Here is a 12,596-nt window from a genome sequence, read left to right as displayed (position 1 = left end):
TTGTGCCCAGTGTAGCCATGAACTGCTGGACACTTAAGGCACATTTCAAAAAGTCAGCTCTTGCATGCGCCATGCACACTATGGACATTTTAGTCTTTAAGGGACCACAGGAATCTGGGTTCAGCCAGAGAACTACATGGCTGTGTTTTGGGAAATTGCAATTTTAAGGATTTTTTTTTCTTCCCAAGGGAAAAGCAGAAGCAGATATGGGAACAAAAAGCATATTTTATTGACACTGCCTTCATCCTTGCAAATTGGTGCTGTCTTGTGCATTAAACATTACTTTTAGTTCATTTCCCCTTATAGCACAGTTTACAAACCATAGCTCAATCCTCTGTGTGTTTACTCCAAAGGAAATCCCATATTGTGCAGTGGCTAAACTGGCACAGGATTTTGGCTTCGGAATTCCCGATTTACTGTCTCCTATTGTAATCCAGCCAGTTTTGAAGAGTAATGTTTGATAATATTGATTGAACTAGTAATCACCCTGCTTTTAATATGGCACCTTTGTATAAGTTCAAAAACACAAATGCATTTTTAAAAAAGGAATGCAAAATTCAAATACTGAATATGAAATGGAGAGAAGGGATGGTGCCTTCTATCCCCTAACAATTGTAGGGTTGTTGTTGAGTTGCTTTCTTGTCTGTCTTTTTACATTTCTTCCTGCCCAAAGATGCTTAAGTCCTGTTTCTTTGATATTGCCAAGGGACCGAGTTTCAAGTGTCTTTCATTTCCTATTGCAATCGAGCTATCTGCCCACTAGGTGGAGCTGTAACAATAGGTTTCTTCAATTTATGATAATAAGGAAAGTCATGAACCAATTTGAAAGGCAATGTTCATTTTAACAATTCAGATACACTCCTGTTAATTTGTATTTTATAAAGGTTCAGCAGGCTTCACTGAATGTCTTGTTAACCAGAGTTTTAAATTTGCTTCCAAATCTGCCATTTGATTGTGCATTTTAGAGTGATTTCCCCCCCTTTATGGGTGATTGTATGGCATATTTGTATGAAGTGTATGCATTTGTGTATGTGCATTGATATATAAAAATATTCCCTTCACATACACGAAATATGATTTTTAATGCAATTCTTCTGCATGGATCAGGACGTGATCAAAATGCAGTGCTAGCACAGGACACAGACGCAGTGCCACCACGCATTGTTTAGAAATACGCCCAAATGGAGAGGGTGATTGCCTTCCCTTGTAAAACCCAGCAGGTACGCTATTCAGTATCCAAGAGAGAGACGGAGAAAGAGAGAGACATAGCAGACATGGCTTTCTTTGAGGAAACACTTTTGTTCTTTAAGGATATTTATAATCTCTTAAAGGGCCAGTGTGTTGACAATGAGCTAGCCACAAACCTGTGATTAGCGATGAAAGGGGTGGGATTTGAAGGATCTCGGAGAATCCCGATCCCAAGGCCACGTTTCTCAAATCAATTCATTGTCAGGACCGGATTAACTTCAGGCAAACACAAGCGGCGGTGCCGAATTGCAAAACTGGGAAGCTCCAACGCGATTTAACGCCACTTGCATCCGTGCCACGTTGCTTGGATGCAAGCTCCATTGAACCAGTGAAACATTCTTCTGAGTAAACATGCATGGGCTTACCCTGTGCATCGCATACGCAAGGTTGGGTTTGGACTCCCTGTTCCCTTGAGGCAGCTGCTGTTTTGCGCTCTCTAGGGTCCCCTCCGGTTCTTAAAGCAACAGCCCCCATAACTTGGAGTTTCTCCAGGCTTGGGGATCTCCCCTTTCTAAATTTACGATGCTTTCTGAGGCTGCCCTGCTCATCGCCAACTCTTCTGCAGTGTGGAAAGATTCTTGCGCGTAGTTGTGCGTTCATACAGTCTGCTGTTGCTGCACGCTAGGACGGGTGGGGTGAAACAGGGGGTCCCTCACTGGAAGTCTAGCGAAGCAGCCATATATCTACTCGGAAGTAAGTCCTATTGAATTCAATGGTGCTAGCTCTCAGATAACATCCTCAAACTAGGCATGAGGAAGACAGTACAAAGGAGAACGTCTTTCTACACTTGGCGCTTCTCAAATCACATTGGGACGATGAAACAGTAAAGAGAGTCCAATTCCTGGGGGGCGTTCAGTTTAACTAGATTTTTTGGGGGGTGGAGAGACAACTTTTATGAGGAGTTTGTCTGATTCTGGGGCTGTCTGCCCCCTGGAGTGGCTCCCACATTCTATGAAGCCACAACTCAAGAAATATGTTGATAAGAGGGGAAAGCACTCTGCACATGCTCAACAGCACTTTGTTTCTCCTTTGCAACAGAAATTCTAGAACCAGCTCATTATTATGTACCGTAAAATAATATGCTTGGCCTCCCCTAGGGACCCATTTTTTGGTCAGCCATGTCATGTTTATGATGTCACAATTTGGTAACAGGATTGTAAACAGAGGACTCTTTCCCTTTGAGCGTCCAAGAGCAGGGCTGTTGTGTTGACTGCTGTCAAAACACATGTGTGTGCACCTCATCCATAAAGGGTGAATAAAAAGCATAATAGGGTGGGAGGAATCCAGAAAAGTGGGAGGAGAATGCTTTACCTATCTGATGAAAGGCGACAGTGCGGGATTATAAACAGGGCTCCACCTAGAAACAGAGTGTATGGGGTGGTGTCCCCCAAATAAATAGGCTTCCTTAGCTCTTGTGTCTAGCGCCTACATCACTGGGATGTTGTCCTTTGATTTCTAAAGGGAAAAGCCCCCCCCCCCCCGAACTTAGCAGGACTTGCTGTCAAGTAGACACACACAGACGAAGGCTGCAATCCCAAACTTGCTCACTTGTAAGCAAACCCCATCAATTCAATCTCAATCAACAAGGCTAGGGTTGTGGCCTGGGTGGGGTAACTTTAGGGCCCTTTTTTTAGTGACGGGGTGTCTGACCCAGTAGCAGCTGCAACAAGGTTCTTTTCCAAGGGAGCACTGAGTGCAGAAATGGTGGCTACAACCCCAAAGCAACCTTTCAAAAGAAAAGAAGTGGGGAGGAAAGCCACAGCCCCCCCCAACAAATAAAGACATGGGGTGGGGTGGGGTGGGGTGGGGTGGGGAGGTGAGGTTCAGTCCCTCTTTGCTCTCCATTCCACTCTAACATTTGAATTGATCAGTCTTAGCAGACATTCAGTACAGCTCCACATATGACCATTTTGAGTTGATACCCCCCCCCATTAACCTTATGGCAGCATTTGTTAATGTGCTTTAACATATATACAGTGCTTTTTTATTTTTAAAAAATGTTTAGGGGTACTCTCATTTTGACTCAATAAAATCACCATTTTATAGTTCATATCGGGAAAAATAAATACAGGACAAAAGTACAAAGATTCACAAAATGTTTAGGGGCATGAGTACCCCTGCGTCGTCCCCCCCCCCCGAAAAAAGCACTGAATAGATATATTTATTTGCAACACTTGGGGGAGGAGAAATACACAAAGCCATAGAAGATGTCAATTTGTCTGGACTCTGCAAAGCTGAACATGAGTTCAGACCTCTTCCCTTCCCTAAATGGCTCTTTCTAGCTAATTTGCTAAAGTATAATATGGTGGTATCGTTTCACATGCAACACCCAGTTTTTCCGCTGGCTTTTTCTTCACTGACACCAGCAAGCTTGCCTCTGAAAGGGAGGGGAGCCTAGGTTGTTCCATAAACATGGAAGAGCTGTGGCTTTCGGCACTGCAAAGAAGAGTTGCCCTGTAAAGATGCGGCTAGATCGCCACCAACTTAGATGACTTATAAAAAGGGATTAGATGCATTCCTCAAGGACAAGGCTATCTATGGCTGATAGTCATGATAGATGGAGGCTACCTCCAGCATCGGAGGCGACATGACTCTGAATATCAGATGCTGGGGGACAAGACTGGGAGAATGTATAGTGTGCTCCTGTCCTGCTTGCAGACTTCCCAGAGGCACCTGGCTGAGCGCTATGAGAGCCAAATGCTGAACTAGTTTGGGCTTTTATTTTATTTATATAAACATTTATATCTTACCCTACTAGTACCCATGAGCCACTCAGGGTGGTGTGGAATAATTTCAAAGTTACACACACACACACACCCTACCATTAAAATATACAACATTAAAAATACACTGAAAGTAATAATGGCACAGATCATAGGTAAAAATGACCTTAGCAGGCAAAAGCCTCTTGAAATACAGCCAGCGAAAGATATCTAGAGAGAAGGTCATCCAGACTTCATGGGGCAAAGTATTCTACAGTATTGGTGAAGCCACCAAAAAGGCCCTGTCTTTTGTTGCCCTTACCTGTGCCTCTGTCTGAGATGGATCTCAGAGTAAGACCCGCCCTTTTGATCTTAGGAAAAGGGCAGATGCTAGGTCAAGGCATTTAGGGTGCTTATGTTCCTGACAAACTCTAAGTTATAAACAATAACTCCTGCACTACTGTGAAAAATGTCACTTCAGCTGGTGGCGGTGTGTGTGTTCCAACAGATGTGTTTCCCATCAAAATTACAGAACGTCAATCCACACCAGATTACTTTCGTTCGACAAACTGATGGAAAAGCAGCTATTTTGTGATGATGTTAATCAACAAGAATCTGGCGATGAGCATGCCTCATAATCAGGGCATAATCTTCCAAGGTGGGAGAGGGGAAGGAAGCAATATATTTTTTTGAATTCCAAAGGGACTCTTTATTTCTTTTGTCACAGATATTTTTGGGCATCTGAAAACACACCTTCACAGGAGGAAGACGTTGCCAGGGAAAGCGAAGAACAGGACTGCACAGAAATCACACAGCTGGAGGTAAATCTAAAGGGACTTCGGAGGATTTTCATTACAGCTGGGTTACCTGATTTCACCTACCCAAATCTAGAACTGTCTGGCACTAGACAATGATAGAGTAATTTGCTTCTGATGATTATGTTACCTTAATTAAAATATTTTTTAAGATACGAAATTAGGTTTGGGGGATTCACTGCCCTAGTGGCTTCAAAATGAGGCTTCCAGGCTGCTCTGCAAATATGTTCTTTCATATACATGGTAAGTCTGGAGAATGCCTGCTGGAAACAAGATGCACCCTAAGCCCTTTGAAATGTGGCAAATCACTGTGTACTGTAACCTCTTTGAAGTTTGTTTGTTTTTAGACAAACAGCTCATCGTATAGTAAAGCTGTTCCTAGAAACTGTTCAGTTTTTCGATTGCACAATTGCACCACTGAATGGTTGTGTGTTGGTGTGCCCGGGGTGCACAAATGCACACACTTACATCCATAGAAACATCCACAAATAGAAAAGCGTGGGTGATATTCAATTAAGTGCAGGACACCCCCCCCCCCAAGTATCCCTATTTTCTAGATTTACAGAAGCCATCTCTGTTTCTGATTTGATCCCAGAATGTCCTGGTTTTCCTTAGGATGTCCCTATTTTCATCTGAGAAATGTTGGAGTGCATGGAATTATGCAATCCCTAAGGTAGCCCTGTATAGGGAAGTTTTCTTTATGTTCAATGTTTTCTTTTGTTCTTATATATGTTGGAAGCTGTCCAGAGTAGCTGGGGCAACTCAGTCAGAGTCAGATGGGTGGGATATATTATTATTAGGAATAGGATGTCCCTATTTTCATTGGACAAATGTTGGGGTATGTGTAAGTGTTACTCAGACTAGACATAATAAAGTTATTGGACCTATCTAATGACATTTGTTCATTTCAATGGGGCTACTCTGAGTAAAATTTAGTTGAGTGTCATCCTAGATCAGGGGTCAGCAAACTTTTCCAGCAGGGGGCCGGTCCACTGTCCCTCAGACCTTGTGGGGGGCCGGACTATATTTGGGGTGGGGGAAATAAACGAATTCCTATGCCCCACAAACAACCCAGAGATGCATTTTAAATAAAAGCACACATTCTACTCGTGTAAAAACACCAGGCAGGCTCCACAAATGACCCAGAGATGTACGGCCCCTCTCTATGCCAGCATTGACCAGCCTCCCTGGGTTAAACTACAGGTCCCATCATTCCTATCCACTGTCCATGTTGGCTGAGGCTGATGGGAGTTAGAAGTCCACATCATCTGCAGACAGCAAGTTGGAGAAGGCTGGACCAGGCAATACTGTGCCCGAGGGACAATTAACCCAAGCAGCTTCCTATGTCTTCTTAAAAAGCAGAGACATCACCTTGCCGACAAAGGTCCGTATAGTTAAAGCTATGGTTTTCCCAGTTGTGATGTATGGAAGTGAGAGCTGGACCATAAAGAAGGCTGATCGCCAAAGAATTGATGCTTTTGAGTTATGGTGCTGGAGGAAACTCTTGAGAGTCCCATGGACTGCAAGAAGATCAAACACATCCATTCTTAAGGAAATCAGCCCTGAGTGCTCACTGGAAGGACAGATCCTGAAGCTGAGGCTCCAATACTTTGGCAACCTCATGAGAAGAGAAGACTCCCTGGAAAAGACCCTGATGTTGGGAAAGATGGAGGGCACAAGGAGAAGGGGACGACAGAGGACGAGATGGTTGAACAGTGTTCTCGAAGCTACCAGCATGAGTTTGACTAAACTGCAGGAGGCAGTGGAAGACAGGAGTGCCTGGCGTGCTCTGATCCATGGGGTCACAAAGAGTCAGACACGACTAAATGACTAAACAACAACAGCTTCCTATGTACCTATATTTGCCTTCTTTGAATGAATTGCTTGAACTCCATGGGGTTGTCGTTCACGTTTGCATATTGGCAAAAGACCTTGATACCGGTGCTTTGAAATAACATTTGCTTCCAATTTGTTTCCAGGTTCAAATGAAGACTTTCGATTTCATTTATAAATCTTTCTAACAGCTTAGATCCTTTGACTATGAGATTTCTCTCTCAATGAAAAGTCCTTTGTCTTTCTGTCTGAAATGTGACAGCAATCTAAGGGATATAGATATGTGCCTGGAAGCTTCATGATCAAATCCCCTATATAACTATGCCAAAACAGAACATACATTTATACATCTGGCCAGGGGCTCTACTTGTCATCAGCACTGCACATCCCTCAGCAGAATAGAGCCCCATCTTCCTTGTGTGGATATTTATTTAATGACAATTGAGGGGCTGGAGATACTAAGTGAAGAATGAGCCCGGCATTGACCAGCTGCTAACATGGACGTATTGGGGCTTGGAGCATGGGGCTCAGATTATTCATAAGATCTGTACAAGCAAAAGAAAGGGGCCCTGTGAAATGACTCCATCAAAAGGCTCTAAAAGAAAAGAACAAGTTCTCATACATGTAGAAACATTGGAAGCTGGTTTATAATGAAGCAGTCCATTGCTCCATCCAGCTCGGTATCTAACACTGACTCTCCAGGGTTTAGACAGTGGCTTTTCCCAGTCTTACCTGGAAATGCCTGGAATTAAACCGGGGACCTTACAAAGCAGACGTATTTTCCCCACCCCACCCAGTTTCTCATCTTTGGTTGCAAATTTGCCTAATATACACATTTTTGCAATGCTATTTCCTGTAATGTAATGCCTTTTTCTATTTTATTTTCACAAACACATTCATTTTAACATACACTTTACCCCAGTGTATGCATTTTTTGTACACATTATTTGGAGAGTTGCATTGCAAAATTCAGTGAAGTGCAACTTTCAAAGGATGGCTGTGTTTCAGTAGTTTCAGAAAGTGTGAATTAGTTAGGTTCACATTTAAATTTGAACTGAATCAAATTTCTCCCCCATCTGTATGTTCTACTCACACGAGCAATGGCACACATGACCTTCCTGAGCCTTTGACTGACAAACATTAATTGTGAGCCTCTAGTACATTGATAACTTCTAGTCACTATTTTTACAATCATGGTTGCATTCGTCCTCAACATCAGAATCAGAAATGGCTGCTGACTGAATCTGTGCACTGCTGGTTCACACATTATTTCTCCTAGACATGTGCATCCAAAAAAACATGCAGGAGTGTTCTTTTGAAGGAGACAAGCCATGCCGTACATTAGCAACAATAGTAATTTCAATTTTTCACTGAGAACAGGCCTCTGTGGAGAGTGGCTGCCAGTCAGTGAGCTACATGCACCAATATACTGACTTGGAGGAAGGCAATTTCCTATCTTCCTACTGGCAGTCAATTCAGAACACCTCGTGTTTAGAAACAACAACAACAACAACCTTACAAAAGAATGAACTTCAGGGGAATCAAGTAAGTGACGTATTTTTGGAGTATGCAGGTGGGGGCGGGGAAGGGTTGGAGACATAGGAAATGCTGATTGTATGCAAAGCGAAAGGAAGCATGCATAGCAGATAAGAGACTGACAGAGCAGAATTACCAAGCATAACAGAGATGGGGGGTGAGACTCGCAAAGGACTGGGTGAAAGTATTCAGAACTTCATCGGCAGTGAGAATAAGGGGTGGTCTTGTTTTTGTTGGTCAATGTCACCAGTTAAAGGGATGGTATTTTGAAATTGGACAGCCAGTTTCAAAGAAAAGAGAACAAGTAAAATTATTACTCCGAAGTTGGTAATTAAATTCCAGTAAAAGAACTCAGCCATCAGTTCACTTCAGGACAAACTTGCACAATTTGTGGCTCACTTCCGCAATCCAGGCTAAAACAGGCCACACCACTGGTGCATTATGGTCTTTCCATTACTGGAAAATTTCTCCCTCCACTTCCCAAGCAAGTAGCAAACAGAGAAAGCTGACTGAACCCCCAGTGGGTTGGTATACCTCATTGCAGGGTGGGTGAATTGTGTTTCACTTGGTGGGTCCTGAGCTGTATATGTCTACTTTAGTCCATCAAACTTTGTATGGCAATTGTAATGATGTCTGAAGCAGGTTTTGAATTTGGAACCACTCTCCTCTATTTTAGAACATGCATTCTTCAATTTTCTTTCCTTTTGCTTTAAGTTCAGCTTCATTTACACTTAAAGAAAGCAGTGGCAGTTTCCAAGCTGCTGCTGACATACTCAAAGCGGAGAGTGCATTTGAAATAGGTGTAAAATCTCACAAGGCTCACCTAAGTCCCGTACAGAATGACAAGTCAGAAAAACAGCAATCTGTTTGTGAACCCAAGAATCGCTCGCTGTAACTAAGTGCCTTACCAATAAGCCTGGTGTAGGCCATACAAGCAGCTTAAAATGTGATTGTCATGGGTACTCTATACATAATATATTCATCCCAAGGTGCACATACATTTTTTACTATTAGCTTTAGAGAGATTCAAGTGCATGTGCATTTGAATGTGAAACATAATAGAAGGGGGAAAGTGAACAATAAGATGCAATAGTGGGTGGCACAACAAGAATGATGAGCTCTGCTCAGGATGAACACCAGAATCCAAACAGATAACTGCAGCACTTATTGATGGCACAGATGCCAGGTAACTAATCTAAATCATGGATCACACACCTCTGCATTACAGTTCTGAAGTCTCTTTTAGAAGTCTTTGATTTTGCAGAGGCCACCTAGAACAGAAACTGGCGGACCTGTGATCGTCCAGATATAGTTGGACTTTGACTCTCCTCACCCCAATCGAATATGGCCCGGGGTGCTGGTTCTTGCAGTCTCCCTCTTGCATAGCACAAGAACTTATGCAGTTCATAGTTAAATGACGGGATTTGCTCCCACAAGAGGGAATGGGACAAAACGCTGAGGACATGTTATTTCTCCACAAGCATCTGGCTCAGGAGAGGATGTGAAAGCTCTGGATCAGTGTCTGAATGCAGAGGTTGACTGGATGGGAGGCAATGAACTATGTGTGATTTTGATGAAGACTCTTTGGGTGGGTGGAAACCTTGTGTGGGAGATAGCCAAGTTACCTGTTCTGGATGGACTTAACTCCCTCTGAAGGAGCAGGATGGTGGTGTTCCTAGAAACATCTCTGTCACTAGAGGTCAAAGTGTCCTCCATGGCTAGAAGTGCTTTTCACCAGCTATGGCCATTCCTGGACAGAGATAGCCTGATCACTGAAGTCCATGCGTTGGTAACCTCAGTGTTGTATAACAGCAACATACTGTATCTGCTCCTGGTTTGGAAGCTCCAACAGGTGCAGAATGTGGCAGTCAGACTGCTGATAGGAGCACATGGTCAGCAACATGTGGCACCATTATGAAAAGATCTGCATTGGCTGCCCATCTACTACAGTATGAGGTCAAATCCTTGTACTGATTTGCAAAGCCTTGAACAACTTGGGTCCAGATTGCTTTTAATATTGCCTGGACCCTGATATCCCAGCTCGACCACTGAGATCATCTGCCAGAGCATGATGATTTGTCATCCCAATCCGGCCTTGATGAACCAAAGATCTTACTTAGCATAAGGCAACTCCCTAAAAGGTAAAGAGACCCCTGACTGTTAGGTCCAGTCACAAACGACTCTGGGGTTGCGGCGCGCATCTCGCTTTATTGGCTGAGGGAGCCAGCGTACAGCTTACAGGTCATGTGGCCAGCATGACTAAGCCGCTTTTGGCGAACCAGAGCAGCGCACGGAAACACCGTTTACCTTCATGCCAGAGCAGTACCTATTTATCTACTTGCACTTTGACGTGCTTTCAAACTGCTAGGTTGGCAGGAGCAGGTACTGAGCAATGGGAGCTCACCCCATCACAGGGATTCGAACCGCCAACCTTCTGATCAGCAAGCCCTAGGCCCTTAATCATCTTGGATGCTCTTTTCTGAACATTTAACAGTTCTGCAATATCCTTTTGAAGGTGCATTTACCAGAAGTGTACAAAGTATTCCAAATGCAGTTGCTCCATATATACTGTATCTATAATGGCAATGTGATATTGGCAGTTTCAAGGGGATAAACAGCAATGCACTTTGTACATGAAAAAAGGCTCCATAAGCCGGCACCCTCGGACCCTCAAGAACCGGAGAACAAGGTACCACCCCAGCAGGAATAACCAGATTTATTCAGGATGTCTCTGCAACTTTTGAGCTGGAACATAAATGGCTGTAACAGTCCGGAAAAAAGGAGGAAAATTTTTCATATATTAAAAAAGGAGCAATTGGACATTATCTGCTTACAAGAAACACATGTGATTAGGCTCCATAGAAAAGTGTTAATAAATAAAATAAATAAAAGAAAAGTGTTAATAAATAAAAGACTTGGTCAGGAATTTATATCTTCGGACACAGTAAAAAAGAGAGGTGTGGTGATTTACGCAAAAGAGAGCCTTTCACCTAAATTTTTGTTTAAAGACGTACATGGAAGAATTTTGGCAATAGAAATTCAACATCAAGGAGAAAAAATCTTGATATTAGGAATTTATGCTCCAAATGAAGGGAAATTGGAGTTCTATAAGTTGCATGAGACTATGCTGGTTTATCTGGACTACAACAACATCATCATGATGGGAGATATGAACGGGGTTGTATCAACCAACATGGATAAGTCACAGAACCAAAAGGTTACTAAAGACGGAAGACTACCAAAGACCTTCTTTGAAATGACAGACAATATGGATTGGATTGATATTTGGAGAGTGAGAAACCCTTTGGGAAGGGAAGGAACATTCTTCTCTGAAGCCCAACTGACCTGGACAAGAATCGACCAAATATGGATAACTAGAGGTCTGGCACCCAAGATTAGAAAGGTGGAAATCTGCCCAAAGACATGCTCCGACCATAACGCACTGAGAATGGACATGACATTGATCCCAACCGGTTCCTTCAGATGGAAGATGAATGATGGCCTGTTTAGAGATCAAGAGATTGCTAAGAAGGCCCAAAAAACCTTAAAGGACTATTTTGAGATTAACATGAACACTACGGTGGAAAAAAGAATTATCTGGGATGCAAGTAAGGCCGTGATGAGGGGGTTCTTGATACAACAGAATACTATAAAGAAAAGGAAACAAAATGAAAGGAAGGACAAAATTCTGGAAAGAATTAAAGAGTTAGAGAAGAAGCTAAGATCTAATCCGAAGTCCCAGCCGATTCTGCGAGAAATTAAACTTCATCAAGCGCAATATTCTAAACTGATAAATCAGGAAATAGAATGGAAGATTAAAATAATGAAACAAAAAACTTTTGAATCGGCTAATAAATGTGGAAAACTGCTAGCTTGGCAGTTGAAGAGGAGACAAAAATTAAATATAATAACAAGTTTAGAGATTGAAGGAAGAAGTATCCAGAACCCCGGAGAGATTAGAAAGAGTTTCCAGAAATATTTCAAAAAATTATATACTCAAGGGCCACAAGACGAAATAGAGATGAAACGATTTTTGGAGAAAAATGGACTAACAAAGCTGTCAGAAGAAAACAGAACAATTCTGAATGGCAAAATAACACAACAAGAGATTGAGCAGGCCATCCAGAACATGAAACAGGGCAAATCGCCAGGGCCAGATGGGCTGACCTCCAAGTATTACAAGACACTGAAAGACTACCTTATACAACCACTGATGGAGGTAAGCAACGAAATTATGGAGGGGAAGAAGGCGCCGGAATCGTGGAAGGAAGCCTTTATTACGTTGATACCAAAGTCGGAAATTGAAAAGACACAACTTAAGAACTACCGTCCCATCTCCCTTTTAAATGTGGATTACAAAATATTTGCAGATGTTTTGGCAAGTAGATTCAAGAAAGTTTTAAGTGAAGTAATTCACAGAGACCAGGCAGGCTTTCTCCCAGGCAGACATATGTCTGCTAAT

At 42.7% G+C, this 12,596-nt stretch overlaps 1 long non-coding RNA gene across 2 annotated transcripts in view; it reads right to left on the bottom strand.

Moving 5' to 3' along the window:
* LOC310713445 overlaps nt 1-12,596 on the bottom strand; it is a 54,638-nt gene that overhangs the window by 18,060 nt on the left and 23,982 nt on the right. The window contains exon 1 of one of the 2 annotated variants that reach the window (XR_014529254.1): nt 1,614-1,850. The exons of the other annotated variant lie outside the window; for it this stretch is intronic. This is a non-coding gene — a long non-coding RNA (uncharacterized lncRNA). Of the gene's footprint in view, nt 1-1,613; nt 1,851-12,596 lie in introns of those variants that run through there. 2 annotated transcript variants of the gene reach the window in all.

Source organism: Podarcis liolepis, assembly GCF_965112155.1.
Source record: "Podarcis liolepis genome assembly, chromosome: 8".
NCBI lineage: Eukaryota > Metazoa > Chordata > Lepidosauria > Squamata > Lacertidae > Podarcis > Podarcis liolepis.
Note: the sequence above shows the minus strand (reverse complement) of the source record. Positions and strands in the feature narration are given on the sequence as shown.